The sequence below is a fragment of the Eutrigla gurnardus genome (assembly GCF_963514095.1).
Source record: "Eutrigla gurnardus genome assembly, chromosome: 6".
NCBI classification, from domain to species: domain Eukaryota; kingdom Metazoa; phylum Chordata; class Actinopteri; order Perciformes; family Triglidae; genus Eutrigla; species Eutrigla gurnardus.
This window is the reverse complement of record NC_139920.1, coordinates 7,332,423-7,349,002: the sequence shown is the minus strand read 5'-3', so window position 1 is coordinate 7,349,002 and position 16,580 is coordinate 7,332,423. Positions and strand designations below refer to the sequence as shown.

Below are 16,580 nucleotides of genomic sequence, written 5' to 3'. Positions count from 1 at the left end.
TTTTGTGTTCATCCAGCAGTGGTTAACCAGCTGAAGTGTCAGATACAGTGAATACATCTTGGTGAAATTCACTGAGCACCTCTGGTTGAACTCCGATAGGACGCCGTTTGGTTTCCCGGCATATCTGGGACTTCAGAACATGTACAAAGCAGCAACAGCGGCGGCAGTGGCGCAGCGGCACCCTTCACACACACCTGAAGGAAACATCTGACTCCTGCTGAATGCTTCACTACATTCAGCAGCTAGTGATGACATTGGCTGCCATTTGTTGCTGGGCAGTCTCAACGTGGACATAATTATAACCATTTCTCTGAAAGCAGCTGCCCTGCTGAAAGGAAATCCTCTGAACTCAGCTGAGTGATTATTTAATATGAATGTCATCCTGACATCCCACACAATTTGATCTAAATACACTGATTAGCTTTAATAAATGCATGTACGAGAAAGAAAGTAGCAACAAAGCAAACCTTTCCATCAACGAAATTATTATAAAAATGTATTTTACTATTTAACTATGCCACAACATGACCTGATAATGTAAGACACGTCCATATATGGTGAGTTCAGCCGGTGAGATCCAACAAATATTTTAAGGTCAACTCCTTCACTAAAGACATGCATACACATACAGTATACGGCAGCCTGTTAACTGTAAACCTTTAGTGCTATCGAACACAGTCAACAAAATAACACGGAAATTCTCATTTAAAGGGATAGTTCAGAATTTTGGACATAAGACCTATTTTCCAAGTGAGCCGGTGTGTTCGAGACGTCTGGAGACGTTTTCAAGAAATTTCATTCAGTTCTTCTAGTTGCCGAGTTCGCTTATGCTATGGCTAGCGCAAGTCAATGGTTCTAGTTAGCATGGCATTAAAAACACTCATACTGACTCCACAGTGCACCCGAGGCAAATCAATTGAAAGGGCAGATTATCGATACATATGCAGTGTTGGGCAAGTTACTTCAAAAGTGTAATGTATTATTTATTCATTATTACTGTCATTTCAAAGTCATTAGTTACATTACAATATTACTGTCTTTGAATTGTAAGGCATTACACTACTTTACATTACTTTTGCAATACTTTTCGCAAAAATAAAAGGAAATTCTATTGTTCTCAATAGATCTTCTTGTGTTCAATGCAGCTCATTACACAGCAGGATGTGATGTTATTCGCTTCAAAATAAAAGAACGAGACGAAACGACTCGTTAACTGATATTAGATATTGTGTTCATGAATGGGATTCGGGGATGAAATAACAGGGCCATTTTTCATTCCAGATTTGCCGTTTGTCTTTTTTAATGACCTTGAAGGCGCTGTATGCTGCAAAATTACCTGAAAGCCTACCTGAGACATTTAGGGGAGCTCTAAAACACTGTTCATTAACGCTCTGACAGCGTCTGACACTCGCGTTTTGAAATTAACCTACTGTTTTAAACTCGCACCAAAAGCGTTATGACGCGGACATAAAAGCGGTTCAAAACCGACGGGGAGAATCGGAGCCGCCGCCCCTCAGCTGTTGATCCTCGGTGTGCCGGGTCGGCTGCGCTCTGACCGACCGGGAGCCGCTCCGTGAGTCGGTGTCCAGCTCATGGAGCCTGCTAACAACAGCGCTTACATAGGGCCCTAGTTTCGTAGACCAGGCGCAGTCAGCTTTCAGCACACCTGCGCCGCGCCGACGGGGTGTGTCCGCCTGGACTTTGCAAGTTTCGTGCGCCGCGCAGGCTCGCGCAGGCTCGCGCAGGCTCGCGCAGGCTTGCGCAGGCACGCCTTCCGTCTCGCCCACCGGCGCAAGTGGGAAAGAGGGAGGAGAAGAAGGCGTGAGTGGGAGACGAGGAGGAGACGAGGCATGGACTGGGATTAATACAGCCATTCAGATCTTCACCAATCAAATGAGCTCCTCTCCTCTCCTTTAATGCGTTAGGGGAGGTTCAAGGTGCGTGTCCACAGGCAGCGGTGTTTCCCCGCGTCCCATTCATTGTCTATGTGAAAAGCTGTGCAATGCATTCTGGTAGCGTCGCGGCGAATGTCGAGAGACGGCGCGCGAGTTGGCCGCTCCTCATTTGCCTAAAGTTGAAGTCGAATCTACTTTATGCTAATCAGAGGCGCCGGGCTCGACTCGCCGCCTCGGGAACGCTCGCGAAAACTCGCAAAAAGTTGTTGTTTAAAGGAGAGCGCCTGTCAATCATCCTCTCGTGGCAGCCTGCCAAGCCTGCAATACCGGGAAGCGGCGCGTCCACTCGCGTTTAAAATCGCCCCTGTGGACACGCACCTTCAGTGCAAGATCCGTCACTTGACAACCCGATGACAGAAGCAGCGCCGCCGCTCCCACCACGCTCATCACGCGCTGTGCGTGCGTATAGTCATAATAATAACAATGCCGATATTATAAAAAACAGGAGAGAGAGAGGGAGATGTTTTGGTCCGAGAGGCTGAGTTTCCATTACGCGTGCCATCCGCCTTTGATCTGACGTCAGATGTGACGGGACAATCTATATAGATATAAATTCACGTGTTGATTCAATTAGTTGCATTAAATAGTGTTTGTTGTGATTATGTATTGCATTTAAATGTGCCTGGAACTGTGGAATCCTGCCTGTGAGGTCTCGGTGACGTGTGCGCACTGTGCGCAGTCAGCCAAACTTCCACTCCGCCAGCTGTGATTCGCATTGAATGAATGGACTTTATTTACGCCTTGCGCCTTGCGCCGAAAGTAGACCAGGTTGGAGCTGGCGAGCTTTCAGCGCAGTCTCGGCGAGGCTTTTTGCCACGAAACTTCCGCTACGCCAAGCTGAATCTGTGACGCCTCCCCCTGCTGCGCCGCCACACCCATCTTGGCGCAGGCAATCCACCAAACTGCCAAACTGACAGTGCGCAAGGCTGCGCGGGTCGAAACTTGCATTGCGCCAGCTCCGCCACCCTACGCAGCCCTGCGCTGCGCCACGAAACTAGGGCCCATAGTGTAGAGTTACACGGACCGGCTTTCACGCTTTTCCAAAAGTGGAGCGTATGCCCATCTCGCGATCGCGAATGTAGAGTCAATTGATTTCGGGTTTAAAATGCATTGCACGCGCGTTACTGAGATTTGTACCGAGTAAAATATTACCAGTTTTTTTTTTTGTAATGCCTTACATTACCGCGTTACAGCAAAACGTAATGCATTACAGTAATGCATTACTTTTGTAACGCGTTACTCCCAACACTGTACATATGTGTTGATAGAATGTTTGAAATAAAACCAACCTTGCATTTTTAAGGATTTATGTCTCAGCAGCAGCAGCAGCGTGTCATACTTCCTAGTAGGCTATGGCGGACTGATATCACCTAGCACTTATAAGTTACCGGTTCTATAATAGTTTGTTTACCTGCTGTAATTGCTACAGACGCAGAGTAGCCTGCAGTACTAGTTTCTTCAATCTCACAGAAATGGACGCTTTTGGAGAATATACTGAAACTTTTGAAGACTCTGATGAGGAGTTTTTTTCCACCCAAACCCAACCGTACCTGTACGAGCCTTAATATACAGAGGAAGAATTGCGCGAGAGGAATGCTCAAAGGGCAGAACGTGAACGAGTGTCTGTGGAGACCGAGATTGCCCCCGCTGGAGCTGAGAACCGGGACCGAACAAACGGAGACTGGTGGTGTCAGGAGGGAATCCCCCGCAATGCTTCCGAGGGTTTCCGGTTCTCCGGACGGAGCAGAGGTTCGGGTGCGCGGTGCGTAATTGTGGGTTCGCGTGGCCGTGGGCTGGCCGGTGTTTGTGTGAGCTCCAAGGGCTTTTCAGACAGCCTTGGGGGCAAGAGTGCCGACAAATCGGCGGTGTTCAGGTGTGTATTTACCGGCTGGATTCCAAGCAGCGCGTCTTAGAGTTTTGAGTTTTGATAAACAGACTCCAGCGCATCATCAGATCAGCGGAGAAGGTCATTGGCATCCCCCTGCCCTCCCTTCAGGACTTGTATCTTGCAAGAACCAAAAAGCGGGCTGGGAAGATTATCAGTGGCCCCAATCACCCCGGGCACCACCTCTTTGAACTCCTCCCCTCTGGCAGACGCTACAGATCACTGTATGCCAATACTTCCAGACACAAACACAGCTTCTTCCCCTCTGCCATCAAGCTAATGAACAGCTAGTCCCCTTGTACTGTACACTGTTGCACTGTACACTGCTGCCCTTTCGCTACACATTCTGTACATATTCAGCCCATATTTATATATGTATATGTGGCCTGTGGGATTAGGTCTTCTCTCTCGGTCTCGTGCTGATGTTCCCTGTTACACGTTCTCTTTCCCCGTACCGCTGACGTCACCTAATAGGGGTGGGACCGGTGGGCGGTTGCGATCAGGCAGGTGTAAAGGCACCCGGGGTCCTCATGCCGGTAAGGCACACGGGGTCCTCGTGCCGGTAGCGGCAGTGTTTAGAGGTGTGGGTCGCAGCGCAAGGTATGTCTTAATTACCTCATTGGGGAATTATGATAGTTATTTGGCCAGTGCACTACGGGGGATTTAATTGTGTTTCCATTGGGCTAGTGGTCGTTGAGTGCTCGCCGACGGTGACGCTGTCCGTGCGAGGGACGAGCCTGGGTCTGCGTTCAGCGATCCCGATGGGAGAAGGAACAAGGTATGTTTTGGCTGTGCTTTATTGAATAGGCGTTTTATTAATCCGGTTGTGGTGTGGTAAATAGTTAGCCTATGAACCGGATATGTATGGATCACGCAACTGGGTCTCTCGTTTCCTTTTTTTGTTTATAGACGCTACCGGCAATCCGAGTGTCGGCTGCTGTTCTCGTGATTGAGGTGAATGAGATACGTGCAGGTGCTGCTTTTAGGACGCGTTTTGTATTTCTGTTCGTTTGGTTGTTTGCTTCATGTGTTTCTTTTGTTTCTTTCTTTCCCCCTAGTCGGTGTCTTTGAAATTTGTGCTGGTAGACTAATTGTGACCACCGGCTAGCGGGGCCCCCTTTTTGTTAACTTACATTTTCTTTCTTTTGGTTTGTCGTCCCCTCCTGTCCCTAACAGCCTAGGTTTAGGTGGGCCCATAGGCTATACTCCCGGTGTTTCAGTTTGGTTTTGTTTTGTTTATCACCCCGGGTAGGGAATATGTGAAGTGTGCCGTGTTCAATATTGCTTGTGTGGATTGTAGTGGATTGTAGTGTTGACTAAGCTTGGTGTGTCTCACGCGTGATATTGAAACTGAGACCCGGTCAGGCTGCTTTTCCTTTGCCCACCTACCAAGGCTTATCCCTTTGTTTTTGTTTTGTTTTGTTTAATGTACTAATGGGCGTCCTATTTTATTGACGACCTACAGCGACTAACTTTTAATTAAATGAGAATAAAGAATATATTTTTATACCTGTAAGTCAAGCCTGTGCGTGCGTTTCTGGAGTAAAATAGAGTGCCCCTGCTCTTGCCCTAGGGGTGGCGTTGTCAGCATTACTCAGTCGTAAACCCCCCCCCCGCCACATTTGGCGTTGTTGACAGGATTACATTGTGTCGCTACTAGGTTAGTCTATTTAAGCAGCACCTGTGTGCGTGTGTGTGTGTGTGTGTGTGTGTGTGTCTGGGTCTGGGAGTGTGCCAACGCGAGAACAGCAGCTGGCAGCAAGATGAACGAGGAAGAGAGGTCTACGGTGGAGCTTCAGCAGCTGCGACGACGCTTGGAGCAGCTACAGGCTGAAAATGAGAGACTTTCGGGGAGAGGAGGAGCGGGCGTTGATACTAGTTCCCAGCCCGTCCAACGGGAGCGAGCACTCTTTATACCCCGAGAACGGCGTTGCTCAAAGTTTTCGGTATCTGCATCTGCAGGCTCTCTGTCCGTCGAAGAGTGGATTGAAGAAGCGCAAAGTTGTATTCGGGCAACGCATATGACTGGCTTTGATAAGGCTTTGTTTTTGTTCGATCACTTGGAGGGCGAAGCCCGTAATGAGATCAAGTATCGTCCTGTATCTACACGTGAGAACCCTGATTTAATAATTGAAGTCTTAAAGGAAGTATATGGGTGTGCTAAATCGTATGTGTACTGGCAACAGCGTTTCTTTAACAGAAAGCAAAAGGACAATGAAAGTTTGTTTGAGTTCTCTCATGCTTTAATGGAAATGTTAGAGAAAGTAAAACAGTCAAATGAAGGTGCCGTCAGAAACCCTGATATTGTTCTGAGAGACCAGTTTTGCGAAAATGTCAGTGATCCCATGTTACGGCGGGAACTTAAGAGATTGGTACGGGGAGATAGTGTGTTGACTCTTTTAGATGTAAGGAAGGAAGCTATAAGGTGGGTGCAGGAAGGTCAGTCTCATCGAGACCGTAGTTACCGTGCCCCAGGTGCAAGCAGTGAAGCTCAGGTCGTATCACAATGTGTTGCAGCCCCTCCGTCATTAGAATTTGTGGAACTAAAAGACTTGGTTCTTAAACAACAAGCGCAGCTGGACACGCTTGTAAGGCAGTTAGGACACCCTAATGGTAGATCGCAGGCCCCTCCACTACAACGGGATGGGCGATACAAACGCGCCCCCAATGGTCAGCCCATTTGCATACGGTGTGATCAACCAGGGCACATAGCTCGCTACTGCCAGGTAGCTCCCTCCCACCACAATAATGCGTCAGCCTTGCGCTGGCCCCCTGGTGACCCCCCTACACAAGGCCCCAATAGCCATAATAGCCGATCGGGAAACTAGCAACTCCCAGTGTGCAGAGCCATACACTGGGAGGGGATGTGTCTGGCTCAAGGCATCCTCAATCTTTGGAAAAGTTAGTCAAAACCTGCCCTGTATTGTCTGTGTCTATGGGAGATGTAACTGTTCCCTGCTTGATTGACACTGGGTCAATGGTGACTACCATCACCGAGAGTTTCTTCAGAAAACATTTTCATCATCTACAAACGAGGGACTGTAAATGGCTCAGGCTTAAGGCCACTAATGGATTAGACATCCCCTATATTGGCTACATAGAGTTGGACGTACGGGTACTGGGGCAATGCATTCCGGGAAGGGGTATCTTAATTGTTAAAGACCCAGAGAATAGCACTCTTAAAGACCGCAAGCTCTTGACCCCAGGGATACTGGGAATGAATGTAATTGGGGAGTGTTATCAGATTCTTTTTAGACAACATGGGCCACAGCTCTTCCTCTCCCCTCCGGTGCAGTCGGCGGCGCCAGCAGCCCGACGCGCACTGAGACACTGTGAACAGATCCAGGCCATTGAAAATGCACCGAAGCCGTTCAAAGTGAAAGTCCATGGGAAGTTGCCAGTCTGCCTCGAGGCAGGAGCCCTAACCATGGTCCCAGTTACATGCCCCCAGCTCGAGTCTGCAGAGTTTTTGCTGGAGCCCTTGGGCTTTGACGGAGAGCAGTTGCCCGAAGGTCTACTGCTGTCCCCTACCTTGGTGCCGGCAAAAAGGGGATTCCTATATGCACCGGTAGTTAATGTCGGGAGCACAAAAGTGTGGCTGTCCCCACGGCGCCCCATTGGCACTGTACAAGTTGTGGCTGCGGCTGTGACAGAAACCGCTGCCTCCATATCAGTCAATCCATCATGGGAAGAGTGTCAGGCCTATGTTTCCACACAGGAGGTGGCTGAGTGCTCTAGTGGTCCCGAGCCCATGATGCCAGCCTTCCAGGGGTTGTCTCAGCAACAAGCTGCTGAGGCCAGTGCTCTTTTTGCCCAGTACAGCGACATCTTTTCCCGAGGGGATGGAGATCTAGGATGCACGTCTTTAATCAGCCACGAGATTCCCCTGCTCGATGATGCTCCGGTTCGGCAACCATACCGAAGAATCCCACCCTCTCAGTATGAAACCGTAAAGGCACACATTCAACAGCTCTTGGATAGCCAAGTCATCAGAGAGAGTAGCAGCCCCTACTCTTCTCCTATAGTCCTGGTGACCAAGAAGGATGGGAGTTTGCGCCTTTGCGTTGATTATCGGCAACTAAATGCAAAAACCCGCTGTGACGCTTACCCCCTTCCTCGTATAGAAGAGTCTCTAGATGCCCTTTCAGGAGCGAAATGGTTTTCTACCTTGGACCTTGCGAGTGGCTATAATCAGGTCCCAATGGTGGAACGGGATATACCGAAGACTGCCTTCTGTACGCCTTTTGGTCTGTTCGAGTTCAATAGAATGGCCTTTGGCCTGTGTAACGCACCTGGAACATTCCAGCGCTTGATGGAACGCATGTTCGGGGATTGCAGATACCAGTCCGTCCTACTGTACCTGGATGATGTTATCGTCTTTTCCACCACCGTCCAACAGCACCTGGAGAGGCTAGGAGAAGTGTTTTCCCGCCTGCAAAAGCAGGGACTGAAAGTAAAAGTATCAAAATGCAGCTTCTTCCAGCATCAGGTCAGCTACTTGGGGCATGTAGTCTCCAGGGAAGGAGTTTCCACGGATCCTGCCAAAATAGAGGTAGTCAGTGAGTGGAGGCGCCCTGGACACCTAGCCGAGTTACGATCGTTTCTCGGCTTTGCTAGCTACTATAGCCGCTTTGTGGAAGGCTTTTCAAAGCTGGCAGCCCCACTCCACCATCTGGTGGGGAGACTCAATGGACCCCGCAAGAAGGGAAAGACACCCCCTGTTCCTCTGGCCTCGACCTGGGACGAAGAGTGTGAACATGCGTTCTTGTCCTTGAAGGAGCGACTCACCTCTGCTCCAGTTCTGGCATATGCCGACTTTTCAAAGCCCTTCATCTTGGAGGTGGATGCCAGCCACGGGGGTCTTGGTGCAATCCTCTCGCAAGAACACCAAGGGAAGGTACGACCTGTCGCATTTGCCAGTCGGGGACTCAGGGCGGCTGAAAGAAACATGGAAAACTACAGCTCCATGAAGCTTGAACTGCTTGCAGTAAAGTGGGCAGTAACGGAAATGTTCCGTGAATATTTGCTGGGGAACCATTTCATGATCCTCACTGACAATAACCCACTGAGCCACCTGCACACGGCAAAGCTGGGAGCCACGGAGCAACGGTGGGCCTCTCAACTGGGGTCGTTCAATTTTACCCTCCGATACCGGCCGGGTAAGAACAATCAGAATGCCGATGCCCTCTCTCGGCAGTATTTGGAGCGCTTCACCTTTGGGACCGAGGTCCCTGCATTGGGCACATTGACCAGTCTTGTTCCAATGCCTGCCATAGAGGGCCTGTGCAGGGAGGTGGTAGCCCTACCGGGGCGTACACCTCAAGACCTCAGCGTGCTCCAGGGAGCTGACCCGGTCATCGGGCCCTTGAGGAAGTACTACCGAGAGGGGCGACGGCCAAGCGCAGCGGAACGCGAAGCGTTACCGCAGGGAAGCAGAGTTTTGCTTAGGCAATGGGACCGTCTAATCAACGAGGAAGGAGTTCTGTACCGCCTAATTCACACACCAGGAGGTGGCCCCGAGACTCTCCAACTATTGCTGCCCCACTGCCTGCAAACCGAAGTCCTACGTAGTGTCCATGACGAGCAGGGACACCAAGGCACAGAACGAACACTCCAGCTACTCCGAAGCCGATGTTTTTGGCCTGGTATGGCTAAAAATGTTGAACAGTGGTGTCAGGGGTGCCAGCGATGCGTGCTGGGGAAGGCCGTTCAACCTAAAGTCCGTACGTATTGGAGCTCAATGCAAGCCACTCGACCAAATGAGATTCTGGCCCTTGACTTCACTCAGCTGGAGCTGGCCAGCGATGGACGAGAGAATGTCCTGATCCTTACAGACATCTTCACAAAGTATTCGCAGGCTATCCCTACTAAAGATCGGAAAGCTCCCACAGTGGCCAAGGCCTTGGTGGAGCAATGGTTCCATAGATTTGGTCCTCCAGCCCGTATACACTCCGACCGGGGACGAAACTTTGAGAGCCTCCTTATCCAGCAACTGTGTCAGATGTACGGGATACAAAAGAGCCGCACAACTCCATACCACCCGCAAGGGAACGCCCAGTGTGAGCGGTTCAACCGCACACTCCACGACTTGCTGCGCACACTACCCCAGGCAGAGAAGCGTCGGTGGCCACACCATCTGCCACAGCTCACCTTCTCCTATAACACTACCCCACACCAGACCACGGGTTATACACCATATTTTCTGATGTTTGGCTGTCATCCAAGATTGCCAGTTGATTTTTTGCTTGGCTCCAGGGAGGCTGCCCCAGATACCCATACCCTTGAAGAATGGGTTGAAAGGCACCAGGAAAGCGTCAAAATTACTAAGGAACACGTCAGGCAAAGATCAGAAGAACTGGCCCTCCGACGGAACCAGAACCATAATGCTCAGGTGAATGACGCTGGCTTCCAAGACGGAGATTTTGTCTATTTGCAGAGCCATCCACCGGGGAGAAATAAAATCCAGGACCACTGGAATCCTGTAGCCTACAGAGTCGTGCGTGGCCCTTCTGGTACCGGAGCGGTATACACAGTAACCCCGGCAGCTGAGGGTGGACCTGTCCGACAGGTGCATCGTTCTGAGATGCGTGGCGTCCCCGCAGGAGTACAGCCTGGACAAAGTGGCATCCCTGGCTTCGCTCAGGAAGGCGAGATCCCCATCGACTCCCCTGCTCGGGACGAACCCCCTGCCGGGAATGACGATGAGACCCGAGATGCAGTCATCTGGTATGATGCGGAACATGAACCCCAAGAACCCCAACCTGCTCCCACCTGTCCCTCAGTGGCAGAAGAAATTGACATGGAAGATGCGGCTGAGATGCCGGAGGAAACCACAGTGGCGGTGCGCCGCTCAGCGAGGCCTACAGCAGGGCAGCATTCCAATCCGCACCGTCTACCCAAGACAATGAGTGTCATGGATGACAGTCCATCAGGCATAGAGGGTGAAGACTCCCGGACATGAGGCGTCATCGTCGGGCCGCCGATTCATTTGGAGGGGGTGGATTGTGGCCTCTGGGATTAGGTCTTCTCTCTCGGTCTCGTGCTGATGTTCCCTGTTACACGTTCTCTTTCCCCGTACCGCTGACATCACCTAATAGGGGTGGGACCGGTGGGCGGTTGCGATCAGGCAGGTGTAAAGGCACCCGGGGTCCTCATGCCGGTAAGGCACACAGGGTCCTCATGCCGGTAGCGGCAGTGTTTAGAGGTGTGGGTCGCAGCGCAAGGTATGTCTTAATTACCTCATTGGGGAATTATGATAGTTATTTGGCCAGTGCACTACGGGGGATTTAATTGTGTTTCCATTGGGCTAGTGGTCGTTGAGTGCTCGCCGACGGTGACGCTGTCCGTGCGAGGGACGAGCCTGGGTCTGCGTTCAGCGATCCCGATGGGAGAAGGAACAAGGTATGTTTTGGCTGTGCTTTATTGAATAGGCGTTTTATTAATCCGGTTGTGGTGTGGTAAATAGTTAGCCTATGAACCGAATATGTATGGATCACGCAACTGGGTCTCTCGTTTCCTTTTTTTGTTTATAGACGCTACCGGCAATCCGAGTGTCGGCTGCTGTTCTCGTGATTGAGGTGAATGAGATACGTGCAGGTGCTGCTTTTAGGACGCGTTTTGTATTTCTGTTCGTTTGGTTGTTTGCTTCATGTGTTTCTTTTGTTTCTTTCTTTCCCCCTAGTCGGTGGACTTTGAGATTTGTGCTGGTAGACTAATTGTGACCACCGGCTAGCGGGGCCCCCTTTTTGTTAACTTACATTTTCTTTCTTTTGGTTTGTCGTCCCCTCCTGTCCCTAACAGCCTAGGTTTAGGTGGGCCCATAGGCTATACTCCCGGTGTTTGGTTTTGTTTTGTTTATCACCCCGGGTAGGGAATATGTGAAGTGTGCCGTGTTCAATATTGCTTGTGTGGATTGTAGTGGATTGTAGTGTTGACTAAGCTTGGTGTGTCTCACGCGTGATATTGAAACTGAGACCCGGTCAGGCTGCTTTTCCTTTGCCCACCTACCAAGGCTTATCCCTTTGTTTTTGTTTTGTTTTGTTTAATGTACTAATGGGCGTCCTATTTTATTGACGACCTACAGCGACTAACTTTTAATTAAATGAGAATAAAGAATATATTTTTATACCTGTAAGTCAAGCCTGTGCGTGCGTTTCTGGAGTAAAATAGAGTTCCCCTGCTCTTGCCCTAGGGGTGGCGTTGTCAGCATTACTCAGTCGTAAACCCCCCCCCGCCACATATATATGCATAATTAATATACTATGTATATTTTGTACATAAGATTGTCTATCTTACCTATGTGGAAAATGTCTTTATTGTTGTGTGTATGTATGTGTATGTTTGTATGTACGTCTATTGTCTACTGTCTGAGAGAGTGTCCACTCTACCGGAGTCAAATTCCTTGTATGTGTGCATACTTGGCCAATAAAAAGCTGATTCTGATAGTGTTTTAATTGATTTGCCTCGGGTGCACTTTGGAGTCAGTGTGAGTGTTTTTAATGCCATGCTAGCTAGAACAATTGACTTGCGCTAGCCATAGCACAAGCGAACTCGGCAACTAGAAGAACTGAATGGAATGTCTTGAAAACGTCTCCAGACGTCTCGAACACACCGGCTGAGTTGGAAAATAGGTCTTATGTCCAAAATTCCGAACTATCCCTTTAAGATTGTATTGTAATCTGTCTGACATTTACAAATGCCATGATGTCATTTATTTGTCAGAAAAAAATAAAAATAATAATAATAATAATAATAATAATATATATATATATATATATATATATATATATATATATATATATATATATATATATATATATATATATATATATATATATATATAATATGAAATATATATGATCAACTTCCATATGATATGTAATATATATTTTAAGTATATGACATTCACTTATAATAGTAATGCTGTGTTACCAGAACACAATAAGAACAGGTAAGTTCATGTAATGGTGACTTCAACGAGCGGCAGGGCAGAATGCATTCTACATGCCGTCGAGTTGAACTTTAGTGAATTTCCAGGCAGCCGGTATTTCCGGCTCTGCACTCTTCAGAGGCTGCAGACTTATAAACATATGTGTCCTGCTACCTTCAGAGGCTTCTGATTTACTGACTTTCCTGCTGAGTTGAGCTCAAACGGCATTTCAAGAGTATGTATCTTCCATGCGGTGACATTTCTGAGAGAAGCAGGATAACATCAGGAGGAATTTAATTTAGTCTTTGAAAAGATAAGCTCATGACCTTCTTTAGCTCTTATATTATTGGTTGAAATTCGTTGGTACTAGCTGATGTAAGCACATGTGAAAAATCAAAGATATTGAAGTTTGCTATGAAATCCACCCATCCATCCCCAACCGCTTATCCTGTATTCAGGGTCCTGGGGGGGCTGGATCCCAGCTGTCATTGAGGGAAGGCAGAGTACACCCTGGACAGGTAACCAGTCTATCACAGGGCTGACATGTAGAGACAGACAGGTAACCGGGCTATCACAGGGCCGACATGTAGAGACAGACAGGTAACCGGTCTATCACAGGGCCGACATGTAGAGACAGACAGGTAACCGGTCTATCACAGGGCCGACATGTAGAGACAGACAGGTAACCGGTCTATCACAGGGCCGACATGTAGAGACAGACAGGTAACCGGTCTATCACAGGGCCGACATGTAGAGACAGACAGGTAACCGGTCTATCACAGGGCCGACATGTAGAGACAGACAGGTAACCGGTCTATCACAGGGCCGACATGTAGAGACAGACAGGTAACCAGTCTATCACAGGGCCGACATGTAGAGACAGACAGGTAACCAGTCTATCACAGGGCTGACATGTAGAGACAGACAGGTAACCAGTCTATCACAGGGCTGACATGTAGAGACAGACAGGTAACCAGTCTATCACAGGGCTGACATGTGACTTCATAAATTATTTTCTCTGCTGGTTTTGGATTGAGGAGTTGGGATTGATATTGATAATCATATAATAATATTAAAGTATTAATACACAACTAATTACCGTTGATACCAAATAAGTAAATTAGTGAATATTATTGTTAAAGGATTAATAAGTTAAAAAAAACTATCACAGAAGGTAATTGAACATTATGGGCCCTAGTTTCGTGGCGCAGCGCAGGGCTGCGCAGGGTGGCGGAGCTGGCGTAATGCAAGTTTCAACACACCCCGTCGGCGTGGCGCACGTGCGCTGCGCGCTGATTACGCCTAGTCTACGAAACTAGGGCCCTATATGAAAGAGAGTCACAGCTGAACACAGACAGGTTAACCAGACTTCAAAAGAATAGGAGCGCAGCCACATCATAACAGTTGAAACTCCAGCGACAGGTTTCCATGGCACCAGGAGTTTTGGGGGACAGTTTGACAGAAGTCGTTCAGATCGCACAGCCTTTTTGTGTATTTTTTTCGTGTCCACTGGGCTTTAACCACCACCTGCCTGTTTCCAGCACATTGGACAGCTGTTCTCCATCGTCCGTGTTGCTCCAGCCGCCTGCAGCCAGACCTCATATCTCCACTCTGTCAAGATCAACCTGGCAGTGTATCAAGCTTTTGGAAAGGCTTCTTCTCTGCCCAACTCCTCTCTGTTGTCACAGTTTGTTTTATAGGAGATCTGCCACCGAAGTAGTGTTTGATCCTGCACATCGAACCGTAAATGTTCTTCACACAGCTCAACAGTTCATGGGGAGGAGTTTGAATTGACATTTTTACTACTGAGTACCTGAATGTGCTACATAAAAGTTGGCACACAATATAGTGTATATTATGAGTAGATTAATAATTTGGTTTGTGGGCTTATTTGTTCGTGTATTCTATTTTGTTTCTATTGAAGATTGAGGTGTGGGTTTCAACAATGACTCAAAATGAGAAGATGCAAAAAGTTTGGCCGACATTATTTTGGATTTTTTTGGATTATACTTAATGACATGACAATGACAATGATTGACACACAAAGGCTCATTACAAGGCTTTTACAAAATAAAAGTCCTGAACATAAACACTGCCTAACTCTTTACCAGAAGGAACTAAAATTCAATGGTCCACTGCTGCGTGTCTCCAATCAAACCTTTCTTTCAAAACATTGCAATTGTTGCAAATTCACATTGCTGCTGGCATGAATAGTTTTAATGCGAAACTAATTTGGAAACTATAGTGAAGAGCAGCTCCCTCAGTGCACACAGGGTCAGATAGGCTGATTATACAGGTCTGTGATCCATATAAAAAAGTCCTTATCCAAGTAAGCCCATTGTAAGGAAACATACTTGGATAAAATATTTTTAAGATATCAGATATCTGTCATACATTGTTACATTGCCAATTCAGTACATGTAGCAGCAGGGGACAAAGTCTTGCTAGTAATAAGTAATTCTCAAAGTCCCAAGTCAAACACCAAAAGTCCGAAGGGCCAGTCCATATCCTAAAGCAACGTGAGGCTGACTTTCCTCCATCAGTCCTGCCCTTCTCCATATTAAATGTGATAATCTGGAATATCATCTGCTGTCAGCCTGCAACTGTCACAGACATTGTAGTATTATCATGATATTATAGCTATCTTGTATCTTGTTATTGTAAAAGCTTGGATTAAGTGAGACTTGGCTGACTAAACCTATAAGTCATTGTTGTTTAAGGAGTTGGGATGAACAAGATGCACACACATTAGGCCGAGACCCGGCACAGTATCGATCCGATAGAGCCGTGTATTGTATGCATGGACGAGGACATCGGAACACGAGAGGATGGTGGATTGAGGGGCTTCAAGGCGAGTTCATGGCATAATGACAGTTAAAGAGCTTTTCTGTTGGGCATTAAGCAGAGAGAGCTTAGTTTCCTGTATAAGAGCAGGATCAACACTCGCACACAGCCAGCAGGGGTTTCTCTCCACTCTGCTCATCTTGTACTCGTGTGTATGGGCCGGTGTGTGTTCGCCTGCATGTGTGTCTGGAAGTGTGTTGTCTGCGGTGCAGCTGTTTTTTTGACCAGTCAACAGGGCAGCTGCAGTTTGACAGGTTTTTGTCACCAAACAGCAGTTTATATCTTATGATTTCTATCCATGTTCTCATGAAGAATACATAACACATTCTTCCTTGAAAATATAGCTAAACTACGAGCTTTGTTCATTTGACTCTTTAAGCCCCGCCCAGCTGCCACTACGTCAAGCTGTCATGGTTACCATGGAGCCCAGATTGTCACTTACTGCACTCCCTGAAGAGATATTATCAGACACAAGTACAAGATGTGTTTTGAAGGATATAACCAGTAGAGATGCACAGATTGTATTTGACAACAGGGCTCCTGACTAAGACTTTTCACCACCGCCCTGAAAAATGATTCCAACCTTCCTGAAGTCGGTTTAAACCCTCAAACATAATAAATGTTTCCTTTAACTTTGCAGCAGAGCGGCACCAACCTTGCTGCATCTGGCTTTATCCATGTGCCACCCTGAAACTATCATGTGACACATGTGTAAATGTTTGGTCATGACTGATCACTGATCACCTTAAAACCACCTTGTTTTGAAGGGGTGCTGGTTGGTTGGTGCATCTCTTAATATATGGGAAAAAAACAAAATGTACATTTGAAAAAATTAGATCCACTTCAGCCAAAACCCAAATTTTAGTACCTAGTGGTTGCATTAGACTTTCTGGTTGTTTTAATTATAATAAGACATTGCCTGAACATATTTAAATCCAATACAATTTTTGTCAAATTCTGTGAATTA

General features: G+C 47.7%; 2 protein-coding genes across 2 annotated transcripts in view; one reads left to right on the top strand and one right to left on the bottom strand.

Annotated features, from left to right (window-relative positions):
* The window catches only part of magoh (mago homolog, exon junction complex subunit), a 106,795-nt gene that overhangs the window by 76,215 nt on the left and 14,000 nt on the right, over positions 1–16,580 (top strand). The gene's annotated exons all lie outside the window — the stretch shown is intronic.
* slc1a7b (solute carrier family 1 member 7b) overlaps positions 1–16,580 on the bottom strand; it is a 63,666-nt gene that overhangs the window by 36,216 nt on the left and 10,870 nt on the right. The gene's annotated exons all lie outside the window — the stretch shown is intronic.